The sequence below is a fragment of the Haliaeetus albicilla genome, chromosome Z (assembly GCF_947461875.1).
Source record: "Haliaeetus albicilla chromosome Z, bHalAlb1.1, whole genome shotgun sequence".
Classification (NCBI taxonomy): domain Eukaryota; kingdom Metazoa; phylum Chordata; class Aves; order Accipitriformes; family Accipitridae; genus Haliaeetus; species Haliaeetus albicilla.
Genome location: NC_091516.1, coordinates 53,185,421 through 53,202,425, shown reverse-complemented (window position 1 = coordinate 53,202,425; position 17,005 = coordinate 53,185,421). Strand labels below are relative to the sequence as shown.

Sequence of the window (17,005 nt, the reverse complement as noted above, 5' to 3'; positions counted from 1 at the left end):
GGGAAAAGCCGTACGTGGGTTTCTGTTCGGGGAAACCTCACCGCCCGCCTTCCCTCTATCGCCCTTCCCGGGCAGCGGGGCAGTTTTCGGCTCTTTTCGGAAGTATTCCTTCTTTCGCCCGGAGTGAGCCGTCGCCCTCCTCAGGGTGTGCTTGAGCTCGCACAAAACAGATCTGCAGCTGTTGAGGCAGAGGCAGCCAGCGTGGTAACACGGCTGAACTCGGCGTGGTGCTGGTAGACGACGAAGTTTTCTGAGGCGCACGACTCTGGTTCAGAAATACTGGTAGCAAAAATTCTGCCAGTAAAATACGTTTGTATCTTATTTACGTGCCGCTAATTAAAGAAGAGAGGCCACGGTTCAGCGTGGGTTTTTCCTTTTTAGAAACCCGGACGGTCAGACTGTCCACGCTGGAGGTCTGTGCCTCTAGAGGTGCGGGTTCCCGATCTTACGCGTATGCATTGGTAAAGCAAAATGCAGTCCGAATGATATCTCGCTCTGCACGTGCCTTGCTTCGGTTATGCTCCTTTGCAAATTGTTTCACGTAACTGACTAGTGAAACTGTGCACGTTACAAACTGCCCTGTCAAAACTTCTCCGAGCAGTCGGGATACCCCAGACGAGGAGCTCTCAGTTGCACTCTCTGGCTGGGTTGACTGCTGCCCGCTCTGCCTATCTGTTGTCAGCTCCGAATAGGAAATTTGCTTTGGAAGAGCGCTGACAGCGGAGCCGGGCGCTTGCAGCCCTTGCGACGGCGGACTAGCCTTTTGGTTGCCGCAGACCACGGGTCTGGTCTGGAAGTCGTCGCTGGTGTGAAGCGAATCGCTTGTGGGCATCGCTGTGAGATCCAGAGTTGGCAGACCCCGGGCAGGTATTGCAGGGGCAGCGCAGGTCGCGCCCTGCTATATCTGTAAAGGCATAGACGCGCCGAGTCGGGGTCCTGATCCTGCACACCGCTCCTGTTCCCGTGGTGGGAAGCACGTTAGATAGGTGGATGTTGTTTAAAAGCAGGAAAAGCCATGGACACTGTGTGTGGCTTGTAACTCCTCCATTTAATGGCTTTTGGTAGGAATCTGTATTTCTTTGTGGTGGCAGTTTCTGATTATTATTTCTGCCTTGCAGTGATTAATGAGTGTTTTAGTAAACTTTGGAGACAGCGCGAGTCTGGGCTATTGTAAGTTGAAATGAGGCTGAATGTGTTCCCTTTCTCATCCTGCTACTTACATTGTTGCCACGTATTAATAGTGCAATAAGGTAAAATCATGTGTTTGCAGTTAAATAAACAAGCAAAGGATGCATGTACTGCATGTTACATGAAAAGGATACATTTCTACCTTTGCCTCATTTGAAAAATGATAAAGTGGAGGAGAAAAAAATCATCCGCAAGGGAATCAGTTACTCAAGTATTAGGAGAAGGTGTTTAGATATTTCTCACTGCTTCATCCCAGAAGTCTGTTTTCTAAGAGGTGGGACTTATCTGCTGTCTGTCAAATAAACTGTATAAAAGTTTGCGGAGGATCTAAACAGGCATTGGTAGGGAAAAAAAATCCGGAGAAGAAGAGTTTTCCAGTGGAAGGAGGTCCAAGAGCTTTATTTGGAAGGCAAAATTTGGTGAACTTGGAACATGCTTAGAAGCAGAAAGAAGGAACTAAAATGTTCTAGTACATTTACATACTAATTTTTATATAACCTGGAAGCAAATTTCACATGGAATATTATCAAAACATAGGTTATGGTGCAGATCTTTGCAGGAGCACAAAGCACTGAGGCTTGAAATGGAAGTCGCTCGCTGTTTGCCCTGAAAACAGGAAGCTGCTCGTTTCCGTTCAATAGTAACTAGCCTAATCTGACTAAACCTAAATTTCAGTGTACTTTGTGGCTTAATTTGCCTATTTTGAGTTTTCTTTAAATACTTGCTGCTAGGTAAAGAATAGTAATTGCTGCTTCAAATAGCTGAGGAAATAATCAAATGGTTGAGAAATCTCAAACTCCCTCAACTTCTTATTTCAGTATGTCAAGATGAGCCCTCCAAGCGAGGGACCATAAAATGCCTAATAACCTTTAAAGCAGATAATGCATCCTTAGAGAATACTTTTATATAAATAACAAAAGTACTGAGTAACAAAGTACGGTGTGTAAACAGTAGCTGGTTTGAGATAAGTTACATCTTTATGATGAATTTTCTTCTAGGTTGCAGGTGTTCACTCTTGAGTTTACCTCTCAATAGAGGTTTTGGCCTAGAATTTCCCCTTTAATTTCTTTATTAATTCTTATACATGAACAGTAAAAAGATAAAAAGGAAAAAAAGTTACCAAGTGATATTTGTCATAATCTTAAAGTTGGATATACCCACTTAAACTGCCTGCTTAATCTAAATGGTTGGCAGTATGTTTCCCTACATACTAAAAAAAAAAAAAAAAAAAAAAAAAAAAGGCACGTTTTTACTGTATTGATTACCTTCTAGTGCAGCTTTTGCTACTGTCTGGGTAAATTTGGTTTACAGCTTCTTACACCACTGAGATACAATGCAAGGCATTTGGACTGTATTTTGCTTGCTTTACTTTTTTTTTTTCTTTCTTTTTTTTTTTTTTTCATTCTTTGTAAGTATGTTTCTTGCTCTTTCTTGTATTCTCCCACCTTTAGGTAGATCATTCAAACTACTTTTATCTTCCACCACTGAAAAATTTCTTATGCTTTAAGTTAGGTTTGTGGATCAGATTGATCTGATTAACAAAATAAAATCTAACTGGCAAGTATATTGGAAGAATTTTCTCACAGGAAATGTATACCTTGTATAAAATATATCTTGAACAAGAATCAAGACGTATTCCAGTGATTTGTATCTCAATTTAACAAATTCTAGTACTCTTGCCTTTTATTTGGAGTATCAATACACAGAATGTGGTGCTCCAGGAGCTGATGATTTAATGGCAAAGTAACTGAGGGAATTTTTAGGGTTGGTTTGGGGTTTTTTGTGTCTATATGCTCACAGCCATGAGCAGCCATGTTGTCTATTTGATCAGTAACAGAAATGTTTGCAACATTTTTCAACTGTGATGTAGCAGAAAATTGAGTCCTCTTTATTTGAAACTGACTTGATAAAGAAAGTGAGTATGGCTTGAAATTAGTTACGGGGCGGGGGGGGGGGGTGTGTGTGTTCCCTTATGCCTCCAGCGTCTTCAGATCACGAGACCCAGAATAAACGTTATGTGTGGTCAAGTAGAAGTTAAGATGGCATTTTGTCAGTTAAGCAAGTGAGCAAGAAGGGGCACATTTTTACACTCTCTTTCTCGAGTAATGCTTTGCTCAAACCAGAATTTCCTTTTTTAACTTGAACATACACTGACCTCACCCCCACTGAGAAGTGTGAGCTCTGTGCCCTGAGACTGAGGTATGTAATTTGCAAAGCAGTAGCACGCGCCTGTTTCATTAGCATCTCTAACAAGTCTCAAAGAAGGGGAAGAGTACAGAATACACAATTTAAATTAGAAGCTGATAATCCCTCGCTTCAGATGCTGTTTTCTGAATTGATCATTGACAGGGTCACTTGGAGCCAAAACACTTCCTTCTTTTTCTTTATTTTGCTGTGGTGGTTCCTGGGATCTCTGCAGCAGCCTTGAATTTAGTAAAGCAGGTGTGTGAGATGGAGTGTCAAAGAAAATACATAGCCTTTAAATAATGCAAGTTAAAGCTACTCATTAATTTCAATTCTGTTTTTGTTTGGAAACCCAGATGGTGAAAATAAGTGTCTCGGCTCTTGAGCAAACCTTACAGGGAGTTCAGAGGTGTTACATGCCTTTTAAATGATGAAACCATTAGTTGGCATTCGTAAGTTAATAAGATGTATGTTGAGGATTAAGTCCAGAAGATATCAGTACCAAAATCTACATTTCTTTCAATGGTTTCTCTTTGGCTAAAAGCGTATCTCCTAATGGGTGAATTTTAGTATTAAATATGGCTGGATTCATCCAAGATCTCATTTTTCTTCCAGAAACAGGGTTTGGTAATTTTAAATAATCTAGTTTTGAAGTGCAATTTATATTACAGGATCAGCAAAACTAGACACATTAAAACCCAGCATTTTCTTCCCATTTTTTGAATAATGCAGCAAAGAATACTGTAGTGTTATCCTATGGAAATCAGGCTGGGTGCAGTCATTGCTAATGGCAGTTATTTGGATACATGTCTGACCATGAGTGATAGTTGATACATCATCTGGAGGAGGTGTGGGTGAGCAATGGGTTGGACTCTACATCCACAGCAGAGTATTTGGCCTGCTTTGTGTTTGTGTCTGGAGGCCCCAGAATTCAGAATGAACTGGTGGAAATTATGTTTGGCATATGAATTTGATATTTGTTAGCTGGATCAATAGCAAAATTTTTATTGTGTGGTGTGCTTAAGCCTTCCTCAACGAATGGCTTAGTATTTGCTTTAGTATTGCAGCTTTATGGGAGCATGTCTGAGTGCTGTGTCCTTGCTAAGGAGCTGGTCTTGAGAGTGATTCAGGAAGTAGGAGAGGAAAGCAAACTGTTTTAAACAAAAGTGGCTGGTGTTCAATAGTTGAAGATTTTATGTGCTTACTTTATTTTGGTGTCTTCATCCGATGTCTATAAACTAACTTTCTGCTAATTGAATATCTTTATAGAGACAATATGGTTTTTCTTGTTGAGTGTGTTGTCTGCAGAAGTTACTGGGGCTCCAATGTATTCAGGATTGGCTGTCCTAAATAGCTGAACTGAAGAAAAACCTGTAACTATAGTCCATGTTACTCCTTTATGTAGCAAATATGTGTAAAAGGATGGACTATATTAAATTGTAAGGTACTGAGAAGTGGGAAAATATGCTCTAAACTGAGAAAGCATACCTGCACGTGGTTATTTTCAAACGTTTGTCTCTTGAGCTTTGAAGTTGAATACCTAATTTGTGAAGAAAATAAAAACCTCTAGTTACACGTAACTGATTTTCAAGCCCTCTATCTTCTCCAGCATACATACGACACCCAGGTAACATTGTAAAATTGGCTGTCTTGAGAGGCATTTTAAGTAATTAAGTAATAAGTGATCCAGGGAGGCAAAGAAAATCTTTCATCTGTTAGGGAAAAAAATGTTTAAGAAGGAGATAATAATTTTATTCAAAGACATGCTAAAGTGTAGTTTATCAAACAAAATGCTACCACATTTCAATGACTGATTGGGAAATATAACCACTCTGATTCGCTATGAAGATGAATTTCCCTTTAGTTTCTAGCTGAAGTAAGTTGTTTTGGACCCAATTCCCATATAGCAGTGTCAGCCACTTCCAATTTGATGGGTAGTACTGAGCTATCAAAAGTATGTTGGCATTACTGCAGAATATCATACTTGCCGGAAGAACTTATTTTAACTACAAGTAAAGCTGAAGTTCTGGAAGTTAATCTGGAAATCCTGAAAAAAAGTTATTAAAAGTAGGTTTCAGGTGATGAGGAGCATTCTCTGTCAGAAATCTGTTGGGTGGGTGTGCTAGCTAGCACTCCAAGCATAAACATATCGCTGCTGTTGCTCAGTCCTAGAAGAAACAAAACCTTAACTTCCTGCTTTCGCCAGTTCTGCAGAAATCTAAGGCATAACCAAGTCATTGGTGTCACTGGACACAAATAGCAAAATGCTCCTAAAGTATGGTTCAACTTTTTTTGTTACAATGTCCAAAGAAATTAACTGCCTCTTGACTTACTGAAAGTGTCCTAGTATTATTTTTATACAAATAGTTACGAAGGGGGTTTTGGTGCTGCTTTGCCTTGAGGAATGAAGAGGAAGTTGCTGCTGTGTTAATTATTCTTAATAAAGCATCACAGTTCTGTATGAAGCAGTCAGTTTTTAGAGCTCTCTCTGGTATATTGTGGTTAATTAATATTAAATATGTAGCAAAACCATACCTCCATCTTTTGCAAACATTTTGTAGATTTTTTGTTTATTTAGATACTGTGGTTTTGGAATGTTGTAGAGAAATACTAGTTGGTGCTAAAAGGTACCTGTGACTTTCTGACTCATCTGCTGTAGAAGGTACTGTCCAAGTGGTAACTACGCACAGGCATAAAAAATCCTAGATAAGGTAAGTCTAGTTAAATAGCCTGTAATTTAGTCCTAATTGTTGAGCCAATTTAGAGTATTCATAATTAGATATGTGTTTGTTTATGATATCCTTCCACTATTTGGTAGAAGAGTATTTGGTTGGTATATTCGCTTAGCTTATTTTCTTTAGTGTATTAAAGCAATTTTCAAGCCCTGTGGAGGAATCTTTGACCATCTTCAGCTCACCACACATCCTTCCTCCTCAATTTGGAACACAAACTCTGCATTTTATCAGCTGCACTTCAGCTGAATTTTGTATTTCATGCTTCTTTACAAGGTGAAACAAAAAACAACAAAAATTGTTCAGCAAATATTTTTTTTAAATTCCAGGTCATCTTTGTGTTTTATAGTCAATAAATGTTGATGCTAAGATTTTGTCTAATCCTGCTGTGCATAGTACTATCTTTATGACTACTAGCTGTAGAATTGTTTTATTTTTTAAAAAAATTCCCCTTCTGAGGATACCTTGCCAGCCTACATAAAGCTTTATATCCTTGATATATTTTAATTGTTGAGTTGATATTGAGGAAAACAATTTGCTGCTGTTGGGCCTCCAAATTGTAGTGTTTAGGATTCCAGACCTAAAACCTGTCTCTCAAATAGTCTAGGCTTGGTTTTATTTATAGTATTGCTAGATCTTTAGCTATGTTATCTTTTTGGCATGATTGGAATTGTTTTGTAAACAGCTGAGGGGGGTAGTGGCATTTGGAACTTCATTATACTTTTTATGAGATTAAAAATTAGAAACCTTTTGCATGAGATACAGGGAAGAAAAGGAGAATGTAAATAGAGGGTAGACCAAGAGATACAAAACTGAGCTTATTTAAGAGCCTTTTAGTTTGCTTAGCTGTCCAAAACTTTGCGAGTCAAGTTAGAAGAAAGCAGTTGATAACATTTCTCTTTATCTGTTTAGTTATGGCTATTATTACAGTGAAATATGGAATAATACAGCTCAATGACTTTTTGTATCTGTGCTGTTCTTGACATTTTTGTGCAACAAAAATTATCACCACATTTTTCTGTAATAAAATCGAGAAGCTGTGTTGTTTTATTTTAACCTTGTGATGCAAACTGACTCTCTTGCATTTGAGCTAAAGGACAGATCTGCATTGGTGGGGTAACAGGTTTAATATTTCGTATTCCCCCCAACTTCTTATATGTTAATAAAAGCAATTATATAAAATATGTGAAGTTCATTTGTAGGGCTATCTCCTGCTGAACTCTCAAGTAGATCCATGATGAGTGTAGCAAAGTTTTTCTGACATCTTCATGTGGTTTCCAGCAGTTTCAGAATAATTTAAACACACTGAGGGGAAGCTAATGGTTTTTCTCTGTTTGACTACAGTTTTCTTTTCTTGTATCACTGGGTGGTATTTAATGTTAATAATAATGTGGATAAATGACAGAATGCTTTAGCCTCCTGTCTGATGAAATAATGAGATAAGATCATACAGATCTGTTACTACAACCAGTGTAATGGGAATCTTGATACTGGTTTGTGTTTTTTTAGCTGCCAGCCCTTTTTTTTCCCCTAGTAGTTGACAACATATTGACAGGTGGAATTGTTTCTTGATTGAAGACGTCATTCTAGAAATGGTTTATATGATACTTCTGTATTTCCATGAATTTCATATCAAGGTCTTATCTGCTACTTTATGTGAATTCAATTTATTATTTCCAGGCACATCCACTTAATTTATTATCCATTAAAATGTTTGTTGTAGTACTTCTGTGTATTAGATTAGCCTCATGTTAAAGAAAAAGAAATCTGCAAATCCATTTTTGCTTGGAGCTTTTGAAAACTTATTAAAAGTTACATGTAGCATTGAATAATAGTGGAAATGTGATTAACCTTTCAATTGTAGAGAAATCGGTGTAATCCAAGCTATGAATTTGTGTTGTACTGGTCTGCAAAACACCACAGTGGTCAGTGATGCAGAAAGTATGCTGACTGCGACCGAATGCTTTTGTGCAGATTTGCTAGCAGGATTTGCTGTACAAATGCTTTTGAATATGCAGGTGGATAGTTTAAAGTCACTTGAAATATGAACTTTGGTGTTAATACTAGGAGGGTAACTGGGGAATAGATGAGGAGGAGTACTGAATGCGAAGTCGGTGATAGGCAATAAAATAATGTGAACATTTTTATTTATTTATTCCTCTAAGGTGTTCAAATGTAATCTGAGATGATTGGCAGTTTATATGTTTCTTCCACCTCAGATATTAATCTGGAAAGGAGAGAGTGCTGGAAGTCTGGATTATTAACAAAAAGATCCATCTGTTGAAAGCATGTTCTAGGTGACACCAGAAGATGAAGAGCACAGGACATGGCCCTTGCTATTAACTGCGGTTTGTACAGTGCTGTCCATCTCGCCTGGCATCCCTAAATACTGATTGTTTACCTGTGTTTGCAAATAAGCTTTGTGGTTTTTATCTGCGTTTTTTTAGAAGTTTCTCAGTATTTCAGCATACTCATTTTCTAATTACTTGCTTTAAAATTTAAGACATTTTAAAAAATAACCCCCATATTTGTGTAAAGATCCTGCTTTAGAAGAAGTACCCAGTTCTACATATCAAGCCATGTATTTAGGTTCATTGATTGTAAACATGGTGTATTGAAATCGTCTTCAGAGTGTTTGGGTCCAAGCAATGGGCAGTCAGGATTTGAGACTTATAAAACCTTCAAGGGCCTAGAACCAGAGTATGTGATGCTGTCATGTGCACAGGAAACCATGTCACAAAACCTGCTATTTTCTGCTCAGGCACATGAGGTTGTCTGTAGGTGACTGAGTTTGGGGAAGGAGAGTGTGTTGTTACAGTGGACTTTGATATTAAGTTTTAAAATTATAACAAAGCAGATGTCCGTACTAGCCAAGCTTAAATGCAGCATGCATAATTTAACAATCTGCTAGTTTTACAACTTGTCCTGGTTTCGACTGGGTTAGAGTTAATTTTCTTAGTAGCTGGTATAGTGTGTTTTGGATTTAGCATGAGGATAATGTTGATAACACACTGATGTTTTAGTTGTTGTTAAGTAGTGCTGATCCTAAGTTAAGGATTTTTCAGTTTCCCATGCTTTGCCAGCAAGCAGGCGGGCAAGAAGCTGGGAAGGAGCATAGCCAGGATGGCTGACCCAAACTAGCCAAAGGGATATTCCATACCATAAAATGTCATGGCCAATATATAAACTGGGGGAAGTTGGCCGGGAGGCGAGGATCACTGCTTGGACATCAGTCATTGGGTGGTGAGCAATTGCGTTGTGCATCACTTGTCTTTTCTGAGGGTTTGGGGGGGGGTGTGGTGTGGTGGTGGTGTGGTTTTGTTGTTGTTGTTGGGGGGGCGTGTATTATATTCCTTTTCATTACAATTATTACTATTATTATTATATTTTATTATTGTTGTTGTTAGTATTATATTTTACTTTAGTTATTAAATCATTCTTGCCTCAACGCACTAGTTTTACTTTTTTGTTTTTCAATTCTCCTCCCCATCCCACTGGGAGCGGTGAAGAGTGAGCGAGCAGCTGTGTGGTGCCTAGTTGCTGGCTGGAGTTAAACCAGGACACAACTGATGTGAGAAAAGTAGCGCAGGAGACCAGAGCTAAAAATGGAGTTATGACCAATTTCGCCTTTATTTGTCTTACAACCACGTTGTTTAAAAAGTGAATAGTTACAGCAAAAATCTCAAAGTTGGTGTTCTGTGTCTTGATGGCAATAAATACATCGATGGAGAAGAATGGCAATTAACAGATAGGCAGAGCAATAATTAAATAGTTAGCTAGGAGGAATGAATTCAGAACTTGATCAAATTCTGGGATAGAGATAAGGAGAAGTCTCGAGGAGCTAAAATGGACTTCTTGAGATTAAAACCAGACTGAAAATAAAAACTTCATGTATGTTTGTGACTTTTTTTCTTAATATGAAGAGCTGGATAAGACCGTAATAAAGTAACCTAAAGCTAATCAAAAACATTTGACAACAGTGACAGGCAGAAGAGAGGTCTTTTTCAAAACCTCTTCATGCTACAGAAGAAGTGGTTTAGGTACCCAATGTGACAGTCTGAAACTATCTGACAGTGCAGGTTTTTTTCTGTGCTCAATGAACGAAGGGCTTGCTATGACAAAGTGGTAGAATCGGTGAACTAAAGCTTTTCTAGATATGATTTCTGTTTTGGGTGGATATGAGCTGAAAACAGGGAATTTCACTATGGTAAAAACACGTTGAAGGCTTGCTGGCTTTAGAGCACATGCTTGTGTCAAGAGAAGCTGGCAGACCTGCCTGTATCGTTAATGGAAGCTCACAACTGGGGCATGGCCCTTTGTGAGGGTCCGTAGCCGGCGCAGTGCCTTGGACTGCGGGGACGCATGGAGCAGAAGCACTCGATGTGCCACGGCTGCTGTGGGCAGCCCACATCTTCTGGGGGTGGCCTGCTGGGGGGCAGGCACATCACATAAAGTGCCTTGCAAAGCCCTCACGTGTCATGAGATTGTAGTTACATACCTGGAGTAACTATCCGCCTTCAGTAATGCTCTGGTATCCGACAAGGAGGGGTATTTTTGTCTCCTGTATTCAGGCAGGTGACCAAGTACACAACTTCTGAGGTTATGCTGCACAATTGAGGGAAATAAACATTTTGTCAATTGTTGCTACACAGACAGCAGGAAGAGCGGTGACCATTGCTTAATTTCCTCAACTCAGGTAAATTCAGCTGAAGTTCCCTTAAGGGCAACACTACAGTGCCTGACTAATTTGGAGGTAATTTGTTGAGGTGCTTAGTGTTGCTGCAGGGTAACCCTGAAAATAACATGCCTTAAGCTTGCTTATACCTTAAATAAGACCATATTGTAATGAGGATTTTCAAGCTATGGAGTGGGGGCTGCTTGCTGAAAGCTATGTGTCCTGTTAGCAGAAGCCCTTCATAGTCAGAGCTGGGGAAATCCTGTACTCTGGACAACCCCCATCCTACCCTCAACCCCTTTTATTGAAAGAAAGTACTAGGAAAACAATAACTTTCTCCAAAATTAAACATACAAAGACCTGTTAGACCCTGCTAGAATTTTCAGTTAAAAAAAGCATATTGTGACTTTATCAACTCTGTTCTCCATGTGTGGCCACAGAGCATGTTTCACCACTTGTTCAAGTCACCAGTGCTGATCACCTTAGTTTGGCATCACAGTCCTTTACAAGCAGCTGAAGACCAGATCACCTAAATGGATCTGCCTGAGGAACAAATAAGTCTCAAACAACAATTTGATGGTATTTCCCTGGTACATGCATTGCTATGTCTGTCCAAATAGCATGGTGGTAGAGTAACTAGCTCTCAGAACCTGCCATACAAAAGTTGTATCTACGTGTAGTTGATTTCAGAGCTGAAGCATCTGTTTTGTCTGATGACAGTTTCAGGAGATGTGCTGTTGAAAGTACCCACATGGAAGATAAGAGACATATGGTGGGTGATGAGGGAGGATGGTGGGGTACATCCAAGCGTGATGGGCTCCCACAACTCCTGTTACTTTTGACTTCTGGGACTCCCGGCATGTGCTGAGCTGGCAGCAGAGCACACTGCCAGGCCATCATGTCCCAAAAGTTATGCTACTGTATGTGAAGACTTCAGCTGCATACAGTAAGAATAGAAATAGGAAATAGCTGCCTGTACGAACGTGATTATTGTGCATCAGTTATTCTGTAATACTTGAAGAGTGGCACCTTATAGCAAAACTAACTCCTGTTTTGGACCTGGCTCTTGAAACTTTCAACGCAAGATTGTTTTGAAGGAATAAAAGTTGAAGTGCTTCAAAAACATTAGCCCTTTTTTTTTCTTTAAAATTATTTCAAGGTGTGGTATTTATGCACTAACAATTTTTAGCTATAAAAAGGCATTGATGGAGTAGTTCTGATACTTCAAATGGGAATCCCGAGGCTGTTCACAAATCCATGCAGTTTAGGACAAAAGTTAGAGTAATGATATTTTGGCAGCCCATCTTAACAGCTGAGAGAAAATGGGAATATAAACTAAAGAAATTATTCTAACATAAGCTAGTGAAATAAGATGAAATTCAAAAACTGTGGAAAGACTTCAGGCAATAACTTGCCTGCTCCCTTACTACCTTTTTTTTTTCTTCAGGGCTCTAAAGGAAATAAACTAATTAATTTTACACCCATGTACATATAAAAGTTTACTTCGACTAGCACGCCTTACAGTTCCTGTTGTTTCTGTGATCCTTTCTTACAGGACTTGTACTAAATTCTTCCTTCTCATGCTCTTCTCCAGAAAACCCCTGGAGATATTTGAATAGTGTAAGGTGAAAGCAGCCTGAGATAACCCAATAAGAAATAATCGATGCAAAAGGAAAACGGGTTCCTCTTTGAGTACACAAAATCTTGTATTGATAGTAGAGGTGTATAAGTGAGTAGTGGCTATAGCTGGTGGCTGTAGAGCTGGTTGTGTGATCCAGGGTAAATATGTTTATGGATGTTGAAGTGTTGTCTGTTTTGAACAAACCTAAACCAAGCTGAAAGGGGTCTGGTGGAGGAAGGCATTCTCTGAAATTTTAAGCTCTGTTTACTCAACATGAGTGGAACAGTTCATACTTTTCTGTTTGGATAAAACTTGATTTCTGTTGTGTTTTGCAATCATTTAGATGAGGAGTTTTCAGTAACCAATAATATTTGATCCTGAGTATGATTTGAGGTGGTTTTCTTACCTAACACACACCCATTTTTGTGTACAGTTTAAGAGGTAATTCATACTCAGCTAAATGTTGTTATAAACAGGAGGGCTTCTCAGACACTTGTTTTTAATGCTTGTTTATTGAATTGATTCATTAAATGCAGGGTGCTTTAAAATTTGTCTTTCTCCTTACGATTCGTATCTCTTCTCTTGATTTTTTTTTGCAGAGTGCCAAATCCAGACAGGTTTCTCTAAATTTCTCTGTAACGGCTGCATATAGTTACACATACACTGAGCAAGTATATGTCTGAGCAGTGTTCTCTGCTGCATTAATAGCATACAGAAATTACTGTGATTAAAGCTTTTCAGTGCTTGGGACCACAAGGTAAATTGCTTCTCAAAAACTAATTTTTTTTTTTTCCCCGCCTGTTCCATTAATCTATCGCTATAGGACTGAAGAAAGTTGCTCAAGATACTCAGACTCTACACTGTCATTCTTAACTCTTTAAATATTTTTTTAGCAAACCTTTAACCCTGAATTTTCTTGGGAAAATGCCTAGTATAGAGATAATCACAGCATCCTATCATTCTATTTTTTCTCCTTGACTATGTGCTCTCACTTTTGTCAGAATCATAGAATAGTTTGGGTTGGAAGGGACCTTCAAAGATCACCTAGGTCCAATGCCCCTGCCATGGGCAGTGACATCTTCCACTATGTCAGGTTGCTCTCAAAGCCCCGTCCAACCTGGCCTTGAACACTTCCAGGGATGGGGAATTCACAGCTTCTCTGGGCAACCTGTTCCAGTGTCTTACCACCTTCATTGTAGAAAAAGCCTTCCTTGTATCTAATGTAAACCTATCCACTTTTAGTTTAAAACCAATCCCCCTAGTCCTGTCACTACAGGCCCTGGTAAAAAGTCTCCCTCCATCTCTCTTATAAGCTGCCTTTATATACTGAAAGGCCACCCTAAGGTCTCCCCAGAGCCTTCTCTTCTCCAGGCTAAACAACCCCAAGTCTCTCAGCCTTTCTTCATAGGAGAGGTGCTCCAGCCCCCTGATCATTTTTGTAGCCCTTCTTTGGGCCTGCTCTAACAGGTCCATCTCCTTCTTCCATTGGGGGCCCCAGAGCTGGATGAAGTACTCCAGGTGGGGTCTCACAAGAGCGTAGAGGTGGAGAATCACCTCCCTTGACCTGCTGCTCATACTTCTTTTGATGTAGCCCAGGATATGATTGGCTTTCTGGGCTGTGAGCGCACAGTGCCAGCACACATCCAATTTTTCATCCACTGGTACCCCCAAGTCCTTCTCTTTTATCCTAGTGTAGTTTTGGTGGGTATTTCCTTAATCTTATTTAGTACTCTTAGGTGTCCTTATTTACTATTTAGAAATCCAAATATAATTTTTGCATATTTCTAAGACTTGTAAGTACAGAACGTTAACATTAAATCCTTTATTTTCAGGGATTGGGTGGTACATTATAGATGGTTTATTCTGGAGCTGAAAATATATGGCAGCTGTCTGATTGTTTAAGCTGTTGTTATAGCTGCTTTATCATAACAAAGAAAGTGCAAAACAGATTATGTTTTCTAATTTCCCCTATTTTTATTTTAGATTCCCTTCCATGCGTGTGAATATATGTACAGTTCCCACCGCAGTCCTTAACCTGTGCAGCTAAACTGTTACAGATAGGCAATAGCTGGTTCCAAAAAGAAAGGAAGGCCCTATAGTGAAAGTCATAAGTTATTCTGCTTTAAAACCTGCTAGTCTGTATTATTTTCAGGGAAAGTACACTTAGTTTTATGCAAAGCAATGCATGGCCTTAATCCTCCAGGAAGGAAAAGTAAGGTGAGAACAGTGAAAGTGGTCATTTAACTGTGGCAGGTGACAGCCTCAGTGGCTTTTATAGCACTGGAGTGTAGTCAGAATTTTCAAGGAAGACTTAATTACGTTTATTATTTTTGCCTGTTGAGAATTACATACCTGCATGTGGAATAGAGTCCCGTTTCCAAAAGGAGACATTCCTAGCTAATGCAAAAGAAGATGCAGGTTGCATGAGGCTTAATTCATTTAACTTTTAGCTACAAAACGTTCAGATCCTATTGTTACTGTATGGCTTTTGACTTGTGGTATCATGTACATGTTTAAGAATTTTGTATTTTTTTTGTGAAACATTTCCAGATCTACATATGACTTCTGGAAGATTTAAATAGAAGACTATCTTCTATTGAGATCGTTTAGAAGAAAGATACAGTTCAGTGTAGAGTACTACAACTTTTAAAGGAGTTGTTTTTAAAATTTATATTCAGAAAATGTATTTTTTGATCGGTTCTGTGTATTTTTGTAAGTATTACTTATTTTGGTGGGTTTTTTCCTATGATTCCTGTGTATGTGTTAAGCAGAGCTTGACCGCAGAAACACAGAGAGTGACTCCTGGTGTATGACATTCACAGGTTCCACTTTATAGTCTTGATAGGAAGGTGCTGCTTCAGGGACTGCATCTTTCCTGTCTTGCGAGAACACCTTTGTTGTTTGCCAGTCGTGGGAAGTGTGCGCTTTCAGGCCTTTTCACACTTGCTTGGGTAGCATATGTAGATTGGAAACCTGCTTTTCAGAGGTAAAAGTATGGAAATTTGTAACCCTGCTGAAGTTACTTGTGTAGCCTAGAATGAAATTCTAACAGTAACTCAGAATAGCAATTAAAGCACCTCTTCGTGTTAACTACAACATCTGGCACAGGATAGCTGTAAGGTAGCATACTTTGTCAATAGCCATATAATAAGGAAACTTTACAGAGTGTCCTTCGCATAACGTCAGTTTTGGTTTTGAATGCATTGAGCTTTGCTAACATTACCTGGTGGTAAAGATGACTAGTTACAGCACATTCCAGGAAGTGCAGCTGTTTGCCCTCTTGCAAAATAATGAATATATTGTTGTAGAGACTATGCAAGGAAACGAATCCCCTGGTGACTGATACTGCCTTCCTTACTAGAGAACTTGAAGCTAGGAATCTGAACTGTTAAGAAAATGCTTCAGCAGATGCATGTTAAAACCAGCACAAGCTTTTCCAGTCATAGACTGAAACCAACTCTCTTTATGCAGTCATCTGCCACTTTCACTCAAATTCTTCTCTTCCACTGTTTTCCAAATAGAAACTGTGAAAAAAAGTCACTTATCAAGCTTCTTTCCTGAAAGAAAAAACTACATTTATAATATTGAAGCCTTTAAAATAATTTTTGACATGGCAGGAGTAGAAAATTGTCTATGACTTTATTAAATGTTGATTTTATTTTTCTTTTGTTTAGTGGGAAGATTAATTTAATGAAATTTAGCTTACTAATATTCATAACATGAAGTATATCAGAATCAAACGAATTATGGGCAATTTTGTTAGTTCCACTGGCTGTACAATTTTTTTAAATAATATTATGTCTCTGAACATAAATTTCAGTGTTCTTAAAATAATATCAAATACTATCCAATTCAATTCAATTCATAGAGAATCTTTTCTAGTGTTTTATCACTGATCACCTTGGGATGCATGCTAAATATTTTTTGCTAATGTTTATGCTGTTAACTTGAAATCAGGTGAAACTTGCCAGAATTTTTGCCTTAATTATTGAGACATCCCCTAATTCTTTTTCATAAGGTAAGGTTTATAATAAAGAGGTCTTCTGCTTTTGTCTTGGTCCTGTATACGCTCATACCAATTTCATTAGGCTGGTGGTGGCTGTGTTTTAGGAAGAGGTTAACTGGCAGAAGCCTGTCTTCTGAATCACAGGCTCCAGGTCCCCTTGTAGCAAGCAACTGCATCTCATGTTGCAGTCAAACTTCATTTTAATTCTGTGCAGGTGCTTGCACGCTGTGTACACTGTGGAGGATAGCTCTAGTACTGGAGGCTCCTGATGTTTAAAGTTTTACCTGTTTTTGTGGCTGGTCTGTTCTCACTTGTTTTCATATCAGCCTGTGAGCTGAAATAATTCTTTCCATTACCTGCTGCTCAGCCCCTGATGTTTTTATACTGAGGCCTTCTGTAATGAGCTTGTGTGTTGAAAGAGTAAATAAGCCAAACTCTTCTGCCTGCTGCTACAGGATAGGCACTCCCTCCCCTCGACTGCTACGCTCTTCCTTTGCATTTCCTCTGGTTTGAATCATGCTCTCCTGAACAGTGTAGGTACATACATACTTTTGTTTACATACGTACATACACGTGTGTCGTAAATAGCACCTCTAGAT

At 38.9% G+C, this 17,005-nt stretch overlaps 1 protein-coding gene across 1 annotated transcript in view; it reads left to right on the top strand.

Annotated features, from left to right (window-relative positions):
• The window catches only part of TNFAIP8 (TNF alpha induced protein 8), a 61,984-nt gene that overhangs the window by 631 nt on the left and 44,348 nt on the right, over nt 1-17,005 (top strand). The window lies entirely within an intron of this gene.